Source organism: Myripristis murdjan, chromosome 18 (assembly GCF_902150065.1).
Source record: "Myripristis murdjan chromosome 18, fMyrMur1.1, whole genome shotgun sequence".
Taxonomy (NCBI): Eukaryota; Metazoa; Chordata; class Actinopteri; order Holocentriformes; family Holocentridae; genus Myripristis; species Myripristis murdjan.
The window spans coordinates 4286197-4298640 of NC_043997.1; the positions used below are offsets into that span (position 1 = coordinate 4286197).

The following is a 12444-nucleotide window of genomic DNA, read 5'->3' on the forward strand; positions in this document are numbered from 1 at the left end:
TAAAATAAAATAAAATTAAAATAAAATAAAAAAATAAAATAAATATATAATTAAATTAAATTAAATTAAAAAATAAAATAAATTAAAATTTAATTTAATTTAATAAAATTAAACTTAATTGCAGGTGTGAGATGCATCGAGGAATGTGTTTTGTATGGACTGTGGCACAACAGAGAGTGTTATAATAATAATAATAATAATAATAATAAAAAACGTTATTTGTATAGCACCTTTCATACAAGAATTGCAGCTCAAAGTGCTTCACAAAAAGTGTTGAATAGAAACATATGAATTAAAATAATCCAAATGAAGTTTACAGTATGTACAGACTGATGTAAAATGTATAAATTACACCTTTACATTGGTGAGCAACAGCTGTCAAATATAAAGAAATATATGAAACTATATGGGCACAAGTCCTGGTCCACCTGCAGGAGCTTCTCTGAGCTCCATCCTAAACCCAGAGGCTTTAATATGGAGTTAAGAGCTTCCACTCTTCTGGGAGGCTTTCTGCCAGATGTTGGAGTGTCTGTGGGAGTTTCTGCCAGATGTTGGAGTGTCTGTGGGAGTTTGTGCCAGATGTTGGAGTGTCTGTGGGAGTTTCTGCCAGATGTTGGAGTGTCTGTGGGAGTTTTGAGCCTTTGTGAGCTCAGACTCTGATGTTGGACCAGAGGGCCCGGCTCCCAGTCTGCGTTCTAGTTGATCCAAAGGTGTTGGATGGGGTTGAGGTCGGGGCTCTGTGCGGGCCGCTCAACTTCTTCCACCCCAAACTCAGCCGGCCACGCCTTTATGGAGCTGCTCTGTGCACTGGGGCTCAGTCATGCTGGGACAGGAAAGGGCCTTCCTTCCCCAAACTGGTCCCACAGAAAGAAGAGGCAATTCACAGGTTTTTTTTTTTTTTTTCATTTTATTTAGAAAGAATGAAGTGAGGTTTTTACTTCACAGAACATTCTCCAGAAATTCATAACACATCACTGGTGCTGTATCACATCAGTAGTGAGGTAAGTCTTACATGAATTGCACTAAATTGCAGTGCAAAAAAAAAAAAAGATAGTAAAGAACAATAATAAACACTGAAAATAAAAATGACACTCATTAAAAAATTACATTCATCCAGGAGCAATATTGTTGCTCTCAGTAGTGTGACGTCAAGTTCATGGATTGACACATAACACATGATCATACACAGCAAAACAAAAGCTTATATGACAACATGTCAGAAGTAAATCCGGCAGCCGCTCAGATAACAGAGCCAACAGGCCACTGTTTGAGTCTGTGCACACACTGTTACATATTGCCACTGGAGAATGTGGAAAAACACACAAATACATAAAGTGACACAATTCATGGCAACCGTCGATAGCTACAGAACAGGTTGCATGTAAACTTGATACATTAATGAAAAATTAATTTAAAAAAAACACACCGGGTGGCGAGTTCATTCGGTCCACCGGGTCAATAATGAGGCAAAGCTGCCAATTTTGGATAGAACCATGTCAACCAAAAGGATAATGTAATACAAATGTAATAAATATGGACAACCAAACATAAATATACAGTATATGTTAAGACATACTGAACCAGCCCTGTGAACAGCTTCAGGCTCGGCAGTAGCCGTTGGGCAGCGAATGTCTAGCCAGCCAATCACAGTGCAGCGTGGTGCCAGATCAACAGCACCACATCCAATAGGACGTCTGTGCTTATTCTCATTCATCCAGGTCAGAAGCAACTCATGGAAACTGAATCAGGTCACCTGGACTTAGTGACATGTTGAGAGGACGTTTGGCCTCTTATCCAAGTGGCTTCATCAGTTCATGCTGTTCACCAGACTGGACTCCCAGTCTAACTAACTGGTGAGGAGTTAAGCCATTTAACCTCAGTGGGTGTGTCCAGCTGACCTGATTCAATTTCCATGAGATATCCAATAGAAAGCTATGGAAATCAAAGATGTGGATATTGGCAAAAAAAAATGGTTATATGGCGAGGCAAAGCGGTGAGCGGTCGAAGCCCTGAGGATGAGGACAAGAAAGGTGGACCTTTTTTTTTGTTTCCCTAGGATGGTGATGTTAAAGTTTTTAGATCCGACAGGAAAACTCACTGGCAGTGGTTAGCTTAGCCAGGGAGGACGGGTGAACTTTGAATGTTGCTTATAAACCACAACTGTCTTTTTGACAAAATGAAACGATCCCATGAAAAGGGGGGAACCGCACAAACTGCATATCGATGGTCAACACTTCCGTGACAGCAACATTACCACCTGGCTACAACCACAAGCACGGCATGTTTTATATTACTACTACTACTACTACTAATAATAATAATAATAATAATAATAATAACAATAATAATGATGATGATGATGATGATGATTATTATTATTATTATTATTATTATTATTATTATTACTTTTTAATAGATTTTCAAAATAATAGTTTTAAACCTTCTATTATATTGGGGTCAATTTGACCCCATTCAGTGTTAAATGTCTCTAAATAAATGATTAACATAATTGTTTGTTTGTTTGTTTTTCTGCTTCATATTCAATGAGTGTTCCTAATGTAATGGGTACTACCGGTTAAACATGAAATTCACATGATGATATGTTTTCAATGTCCTGTACACACTTTGTAACGCATTGGTTATAAATAACAAAAATCTGTTCTTAGAAATAACATAAAGCCATTAAAACACCAAAAATTAATATTTCTTTCCAATTTTAGGTCAACCAGTGAGATTTTATGGTGATTTGCATATTTCTCCATAGTGGCGTAACAGGAAGACTGGATGTGTAAGTGGGGGTGGGGGGGAGTTATGTTTTATTTAAAAGGCTATTTAGGTCGTCAACAAAGAAACATAAAGTACCGACACATAAACTTAACGTAACAATTTTAGTTATGATAATTTCAAGGAGGTTTAAACTGCTGGGGTCAAATTGAATTTGAGTAGATTTGAACATACTAGGAGAGTTAATAGACCTTTTCACTCACTTCACTTACTCTCTTCTTGTATTTTATTATCTTGAAGAAGGGGGGGGGCATTTTTGTTAATTTTGAATAATCCAACTACATCAAACTATTCTTCAAAAAACATATTTTTTGTAGTGTCAACAAAAAACAAAGCAAGATATGGCATCAAATACAGTCAGTGTATGTTTGAGCTGTACACTGTCCCTTCTAGATTAAATAAGAAAATGAAATGAAACTATGCCACAAAATAATGCAGTTTAAAATGCAAAAAGTAGATATATATCTAGAGACAAACTCAAAATATCAGTAAAATATGAACTATTTCTGACATTAATATCCTGACAGACTTGTTGAAAGAATAAAAAGCTCAGTATTTGCTCCTCCTGTGGTCTGTCCTCTCTCTCCCTCACTGTCCTGCACTCGCTTCAGCTTGGAAACAATCATTAGCTATTAGCTTAAACAGAGAGTTGAAAGAGGCAGGTTTTGGACCAAGCAGGGAAAATATCGCTTTTCATATTACAACGTTGTGCTTGGTGAACAAGTGGTGTGATAAATGACTCACTGGCTTTCATTTGAGGAGGTTTTCTTGGTAGTTCTCATCAGGCTGCTGCCTCTCAGGCTGACGGACTGAAAGTTACCGAGCTGCCGCTCTGCCGGCAGCAGGATGCGGACCAAACCACTGTGAGGCATGGGGGGGGGTCATAACTTGTAAACACTTAAAAACACACTGTTTTACATTTATAATTAGCACCGCTTGCATTGTACTTTCATTGAATATTATTATATTATTGAAAATTATTTATTAGTGTTAACAATGTTTTTTTGGGGGGGACAACTTTATGGATGGAGGGGTCTTGTCCCCCCTGACCCCCCCCGGGATTTCCGCTAATGTGCCACAGCATCACAGCTTTGCTCGGATCAAACTCACTGATGTCTGGAGAGCAGAGTTGGACCATCAGGAGATCTGACAGTCTGCCCAGGTCGTTGCGTGTCGTCCTTCTGAGCTGGCTAGGCTAACCCTGGGCTAACCTCACAACATGTCACGTGACGTCACAAACAGATCACTAGCGCTAGCCGACAGGCTACGGGGAGCTACTGAAGTGCGACACACAAACATCACCGGTCAAGCGCTAACGTTAGCTACCGTATGAATTTAAAGCCACCTCTTGCATATTTTATTGCATGACTTGGTGCGAATATTTACCCGCCCCGTGGCAGGTAGACCTCCAAAATTAACTCGCCAAGGGAATATTTTAGGCGCATTTGCAGAGTGGCGACCGCTATTTTACAGCACTGCTCAGAGCTGCGAAAACTTACATTTTCCCATTTCGGCAAGTGGCTTGCTCACACTAATGTTTTGAGACCCTGCATGAGCGCAACATGCGGCAGGTGAACCAATCGCGTACACGCTACAGGGTGGCAAATGCAGTCAGGATCACTGATTGGCTATCAGCGCCGACACAGGTCCTGGTGTCCTGCTCTCACATATTTTTCGTTTTAATATTTCTTTAATTAAATGAACTGTAAATAAAAAAATCAGCATCAATGGAAAAGTCATAATATACTGAAGGGATGATGAAAAAAATTACTACCAATTAAAATTGTTAGTTACCTTTTACTACCTTTTAAGGGCCTTAATTTGGGCTCCTTTTATTTACTACCTTTTACTACCTTTTACAACCCCGCGGATACCTTGTTAATAGAAAATGAAACCTCTGGACTCTGCCTAACTCTTGTGCATCCTTACTGAAGCCTGAACGATGACTTTTGGCACCTATTTTTTGGAGGTTTTCTAGGTCCAATTTGACCCTGTTGTGGACTCATTTGCCACATGAATAACCAACAAATCCTCCTTCAGTAAAAACTCTAAGTGACTGACTGACAAAATGGGAAAAGTATTTCACAGATTCAGCTTTAAAGAGTAACCCCAAGTTTGTTAACCCCGAGTTAACGGAAAGTGAGAGTTTTTGACCTGGAGAAAATACTTGGCAACCAGCTGTCACTGATTTGGCTGACATTAGTGCCCCTGGAGATAATGATCTTGTGGTCAATAAACCCCGCATTCTGGAGTGGGGGATTGTCCCTCAACAGTCTGGAGTTCATAGGTAGTTTCTTTGCCATTCTGCAGGACAGACCTCTCAGCGGTGTCAGTTTCCTGCTGGTCTGGACCTGTAATGACAAGCAAGTTTGTTAAGTAGTGATAATAAAAATAAACATGGCACACTAGCATTAGCTCAAACACAAACATCATTATTAAGAAATAAATTTTAAAAAATACAGGGAATACAAACATACTTTGTTTTTTTCCAAGACAATGGGCTTGACAAACGAATGCTGCTACAGCAACAAGAGAAGCTAGAACTACTAGAGCTGCTGCCACTGATCCAACGACAACAATCCATCCACCTTCTGTGGGCTCTGGCTCCTCTGGTGGGCGTGTCGCCGCTGTATGGAGAAAACATGACAGAAAAACAACATTAACGCACTCTCTCCCTAGCTCTCTCTCTCCCTCTCGCTCTCTCTGGTTTTTCTTTATTTTTATCATTAAAACATACTCTGGTTTGTTTAACACTATTTTGTTGTCTACAAAGTTTCATATGTGTTCTTTCATAGTTTTGTTTATCTATGCTGGGTTCCTCTCTCAGAGGCCTGGGAGCCTGAGGGTTCAGAGATCTCAGATGTTGTTCCTGGAGTCTGCTGGAGCCGCTCTCCCAGTTTGGGGCTCCCAGTGATTGGAGCTCTGATCACCACCGGCACCACTGCTGCCTTCACTCCTCACATCTTCTCCAGCTCCTCTCTCAGCTCTTGGTGTTTCTCCAGCTTCTCGTGTTCCTTCTTCCTGATGTTGCTGTCGCTCGGGATCGCTGCATCTCTCACTGCTGCCTTCTTCTGCTGTTTGTCGACCACCTCGATGTCTGGTTGATCAGCCAACCAGCTGATCCGTCTGGATCTGGAAGTCCCTCAGGATCTTGGCTCTGTCGTTCTCAACAACCTTTGGAGGAGTCTTCATGTTGACGTTGGGACTTCCAGCCCCAGTTCACTGCAGATGTTCCTGTTCACTCTGCCAGTCACTTGGTTATGGTGCTCCATGTCTGCTGTATCTGCCAGCATGGCGCCCCCTGCTGTGATGTGCTATAATGTCTCAGGGGCCCCTCTGCACAGCCTGCACCGGGGCCCCTGCCTCGTCTGGTCGAGCCCGGCCTCTGTGGATCTGGCGCTGAGGGCCTGTTCTTGTGCTGCCATGATCAGAGCCTCTGTGCTGACTTTCAGTCCAGCCTTTTCCAGCCACTGGGATCTTTTCTCCATATCAGACACTTCTGCTATCTGTCAGTGGCACATACCATGCAGGGGCTCGTCCCTCCATGATGGTGCCTCCTCCTCCTCCTCCTTCTCCTCATTGGACTTCTGCTGCCTGAGCTAGTCACTTAGCAGGTCATCACTAGCGGCCATCTTCTTGATGTATTCCTGGATCTTTGCTGTTTTATCCTTGATGGTGGTTTTGACGCTCACCAGTCCTCTTTCCTCTTAGTGTGCAGCCTCAAGGTGCTCCACTTGGGGTGAAATCCTCCATGCATTGCCAGGAGCTTCATTGTATTGGCATCAATGGCCTTAAGATTCAATCCTGATTTTAAGCGCTAAAAACAGAGAGATAACCTGTATACTGAGGTTTTGTAAATTGTCCACAGCAGTATTACAACAAAGAAAGACAAATATGAAACATGAAACTGACCTTCCCCAACAGAGAAATCCAATATGAGAGATACAGTGATATTGTTGTACATGTAAACAAGTAAAACAAAACAAACAGCTAAAATAAACCAGGTGAAGAGAGTTACACTGAGTTCTACTTACCAGTGATGTTGAGCAAACATTTGGCGATGCTAAGTCCATCACTTGGCACTTGACACTCATAGCTGCCTGAGTCGTTGGTCCTCAGGTTGGACAGATGAAGTCTGATGTTTCCTTTTCTCAGCTCGTCTTTGTCAAACTGAACTCGTCCTCTGAACTGCTCATCTTGAGCTTCTGGATACTCCACACCGTCTCGCAGATAATATACAGACTTAAAGGGCCCATATTCAGATACCCAGAATGAGAAATAGATTCTGAGGTCAGTGAGGGGCCTGATGGGAGTGAAGGTCCACTCCATGGTGATGTTACTGTTCTCCTCTGCCTGATAGACAGCCTTGTTCACTTTCACCTGTAATTTTCCTGCTGAGAGGTAATGAGACACAGACAGACTGAAATGATTCCTGTGCACGACCATCATCTGATCTTCAACACTCTGCCTATGTCAACTTTTTTTCATGGAAACTTGTGGGCGTGTGAAGCCCTTTGACACTGGGCTTTAAATCAAGTTGAAGGTGAACTTTTTGGAGAGTTGTAGTGTCTCATGATGGTATAAATCTCTTGCATTCTCTTGCTTTTGTAAATCTGCTGATAGCTGTATAACCAATAAGCTATATATCAGGGCAGTGCAGTCAGAATATGTGTGTTGTATGTTTTAGTTTGGCTGAAAATGTATTTTGATGGTGTCCAATAAACTGAAGGTGTGAACTCACCACAGACAGAGGCTGTCAGGACAACAAGCAGCAGGAAGCTGATCATCTCCTCCCTGTGGAAGCAGAGGACAGACAGACCAATTAATCGGTTGGCTAATATCTGGCATTTTGAGATAGTGTAACTGGCTGATATCTGCGGTCATGAGGCCGATAAACCAGGGGTTCTCAAACTTTTCTGGCCCAGGGACCCACTGGAGGGGTCAAAATTTTCCAGGGACCCCCTGACACTCACAACACCGATAAACATAATACTTATAACCACATTTGTACTCTTAGCTAGTTGATAAGCAGCATTAGAACATGGCCTCATTCAAGGGCTGCTCACTCCTGCGGGGTTCCACAAGGTTCAATCCTAGGTCCCATTCTTTTCTCCATTTGCATGCTTCCCCTCGGTCAAATCATCCAAAAATATAACATCTCTTTCCACTGCTATGCAGATGACACCCAGCTCTATCGCCCCCTCAAACCCAATGACCAATCCAAAATCACCAACATCTTCAACTGCATCAAGGAAATAAAGTCCTGGATGGCAGAAAACGTCCTTCAACTAAACGAAGCTAAACCCAGAATCATTCTCTTTGGCCCCCTGACAACATCAACCCAATACCCAACAGTCTTGGCAACCTGTCCACCCTCATCAAACCTCATGTCAAAAACCTCGGTGTCACTTTCGATTCAGCACTCAAATTTGATAAACAGGTCAACTAAGTAGTCAAGGCCAGCTTTTTTCAACTTCACACCATCTCAAAAATCAAACCATTCCTCAATTTTACAGACCAAGCAAAAGTCATCCATGCCTTCATTTCCACCCGGCCCCCTCCTACTTGACAGAACTTTTAATCCACTACTCCCCCTCCAGACCCCTCAGGTCGGCTGACCTGGGGCTTTTAACTGTCCCACGGACTAATTTTAAACTCGGGGGTGACCGTGCCTTTATGGCCGCTGCCCCCAGACTCTGGAACAGCATTCCCCCCTCTGTCAGATCTGCCCCCTCCATTGACTCTTTTAAATCCAGGCTAAAAACTTACCTTTTTAGTAAAGCTTTTGAGTCCTCCTGATATTGCTGTTTGTGTGCCTTGATCTTCGTTGATTGTTGTTTGTGTTCTTATTATTACTTTGCTTCTTTGCATTTATTTCATGCATTTTTAACTTTGTATTTATTTCATGCATGCATTTTTAACTGTACAGCACTTTGGTCAACTTGGGTTGTTTTTAAATGTGCTTTATGAATAAATTTTTATGAATATGAATAAATTTGATTTGGGCATTGGTGGGGACGTAAAAGTGCTCCAAGGCGGCGCCCCTGAAAGTTGATGTTTTTTGCATTCATGACTGCAATTTCACGTCATGTAGAGCTGATCAAATATACAGGCAAACAATCATAATAAGAAAAAAATTGACATTAATGTTTATACTGCATATCTGAATGTGTATACTGACTACAATCAATCAATCAATCATACTTTATTTGTCCCACAGGGGGAAATTTAGTTTAAGTTACATCAGATCAGGAGAACTTTGGGTCAGCCAGCGTGCGCAGCACCACAAGTATTTAATAATTCTGTAATGTTGTAACTTAAATGCAACTAAAGAAAGACAAGCTGGCAATTTAACTGAGTTCTGGTCTTTAGTGCAACTGTGCATCACACTGTACATCAACATTGTACAGAAACATAAATAAAATATAGTAAATGTTTGACACTAAATACCTAAATACAAACAGATTATTATCCATTGCCTGGCTCTGTACACACACACACACACACACACGCGCGAACAGGAGGGAGGGAGACGAGAGAGAAAGAGCAAGGGGCCACAAGGAGAGACAATAGGAACGCTTTGGAAAGGTGGAGTTAAGAAAATGAGTGACAGCAGGAAAAGGAGTACAAACTGGACCCATTTCAATTTTAATGACAATAGAAAGGCAGAGTGTAGAGTCTGCAAGAAAAAAATCTCTTATCGAGCCGGCTCCACTAACAACCTGCACAGGCACATGAGAACTGTCCACCATCAGTGCAATGGGAAGAAAAAACACAAGCAGCTGAACCTGATATTAATGAAGGTGAAGTGTGTCTACTGCTGCTGCTGCTGCTGCTGCTGCTGCAGTGTGTACAGCAACTCAATTCAACTGTAAATAGTTAAAAGTTTGTTTTTGTATTTTATAATATATTTTTTGTAGCACTATATAGAGTGAATAAATAAAAGCATATTCATATAATAAACATATATAAATAAATAAAAACATAACACTTTTTTTTTTACATTAGTAATTCATTTTGCACATAATTTTACATTATTGTTGGTAATAAATGAATTTAAGCAACAAAAAAATCTGAGGAGCCACTTGGGAGCCAAAAGAGCCCGCGCTTTTTAGTGAGCCGAGCCAAAAGAGCCCGCGCTTTTTAGTGAGCCGAGCCAAAAGAGCCGGAACTCCCATCACTACAGCCAAACAAACTCCGCCGTGCACGTCCTGACGCGCTTTTTTACAACCACATGGAGTGACAGCGGGGACGGCCAATCACACATGAGCAAGAAACAGCAGAGCCCATTGATGAGCTATATTCGGTTATATTAGGCTTTATTAGGTAGAGGCAGAGACCGACTGTTAAACCTTTGTGTACATTAAAAACGAACACAGTGTTTATTTCACAGTTGAACCCCCCCCCCCATACCTCTCCATGTGAGAGAGGGGACAAGTGATCAGCACAAATACAGGACAAAACAGTTGTTTTTGTTTATTTGTTTTCACTAAACTAAACTCTACCTAAACTCTCCAGGCGCTCAAACAAGCCTCATATGAAGCTGTGCATTCGTTTGGCGTGCAGCGTCAACAGAGCAAGAAGAACTGATTTATTGTTGGGTTTAGGCCGATAGATAGGCCGCCATATTGCACACTTACCTTCAGCCGCAGCAGCAGAAACGTGTCAGGGAAGTTTGACGGTGAAAAAGTGTCGACGACCTCCTTAAAGTCCAGATGCCAACATCTGTGGGGTTAAAAAACAAAAAATAGCCTAATTTTGTCCTTCTTTTGGCGGCAGAGCACGTGTAGGCAACGCGCCTGCCTTCCTCCACTTCTGCCTCTGCAGTGGTGATGCCTCGGAAGAAGAATTTTTTTTTTTGTTTTGGCTGTGTTTTATCAGAGAGCGAACCATTTCTTTAGTATTTTTTTTTATGACAGTTTGTCATGTAACCAGACATGGTACCAACAAACAGAAGAGCAGCAGGAAAAACGACACACTGCGGTGAAACCTCAGCAGAGCTTTGAAAAGAAAACCAGAGTGTGACACAAGAGTTCATCTGGTCTGCGTGTTCAGAGTTCAAATCTGGCTTCTGAGTCCAAAAGTTAAGAAAACAAATCTCCAGTGCAGGTTCACTCATTTTTTTGTTTGTTTTTTTGAGGCAGATTAAGGCTCCGGAAAAGTGAAAGAAAAGGGCCTTCCTTCCCCAAACTGGACCCACAAAGCTGGAAACAGAGAATTGTCCAAAATGTCTCGGTGAGCTGAAGCGTTAAGAATAAGAATAAGAATCCTTTATTGTCACTGTAAACATTGAATATCCACACACACAGTGAACTGCCAAACCCCAAGCTGCTCCGTTTCATTACCAGTTTTTTCAATCCAATCCAATCCACTTTATTTATATAGGCCTAGCACATTTCAAAAAACATTAAAGTTTATCAAAGTGCTGCACAGTGATATACAATAAAAGACACAATGGTTAAGAAAATGAAGATTAAAATGAATTTGAGAAAATGAGGATTAAAATGAATAGAGGAAAACATAGATTTAAAAGAAGATACAAGTCATACAACAGATCAAAAAAATACAATAACATTTGGATAAAAACAAAAAAGACAAACAAAAACGGAGATCACACAAGAACAGAGGTCACATAACTCTCACGCTGAGTTAAAAGCCAATGAATAAAAGTAAGTTTTAAGACGTGATTTAAAGTAGGTAGGGTGGGGGACAACCTTATTTTCAGTGGTAGCTCGTTCCATAATTTAGGGGCCGCCACGGAAAAGGCTCGATCAAGGATACAAGGATACAAGGAAGTTTATTTGTCATTAAACAACAGGTTGTATAAAGAAATTAAAGTATGGTCCCCTCTTGATTGATTAATTAATTGATTGATTGTGTAGAAAATAGAATTATTAAGCATGGAGGAGTTCAGATGGTGATGGTGATCAGCTCGTGTTTTTAAATGACTCTTTGGGACAACGAGGAGGAGCTGATCAGCTGACCTCAGAGATCGTGAGGGAGTGTAGACAGCTAAGAGGTCTGAAATATATTGTGGAGCTGATCCAATTAGTGCTTTAAAAACAAACAATCAAATTTTAAAATGTATTCTGAAATGGACTGGAAGCCAGTGAAGAGAAGCGAGGATCAGGGTGGTGTGATTCAAGATTCAAGATTCAAGATTTATTCGTCACATGCATGAATGTACAGGTACAGCAGCAGTGAAATGTAATTGCAACAACTCCAGCACTGTGCAAGTAAAAAAAAAAAATAAATAAATAAATAAATAAAATAATAACGATAATAATAATAATAAAAATAAAATAAAATAAAATAAAATAAAATAAAAATAAAGATAAAATACAAAGAATATATGACATTCCTATCTACAATGAACAACCTGTATACAATATACAGCAATATACAAAAAGTACAAATAAGTAGTGTGTTCATGTTTTCCAGTGCCTGTTAACAGGCGAGCAGCATTGCAGTCGTCCAAACGTGTGGAAATAAAAACATGAATCACTCGCTCAAAATCACTGAAAGATAGAACAGATTTAATCTTGGATAAAGGTATTTTGGGGGATGACTGTATTAAATGCTGAGCTGAAGTCTACAAAGAGCGTCCTCACGTAGGTGTTACTCTGGTCCAGGTGAGCGAGGGCTGCGTGGAGCGTTGTT

At 40.9% G+C, this 12444-nt stretch overlaps 1 long non-coding RNA gene across 1 annotated transcript; it reads right to left on the reverse strand.

Moving 5' to 3' along the window:
• Window positions 1-4706: 4706 nt before the first annotated feature.
• Window positions 4707-6875, reverse strand: LOC115376435 (uncharacterized). Its single transcript, XR_003929803.1, has 3 exons — window positions 6819-6875; window positions 5262-5411; window positions 4707-5135 (listed from the first exon to the last, which is right to left on the reverse strand). It is a non-coding gene; the product is annotated as an uncharacterized LOC115376435 (long non-coding RNA).
• Between the last annotated feature and the right edge of the window lie 5569 nt (window positions 6876-12444).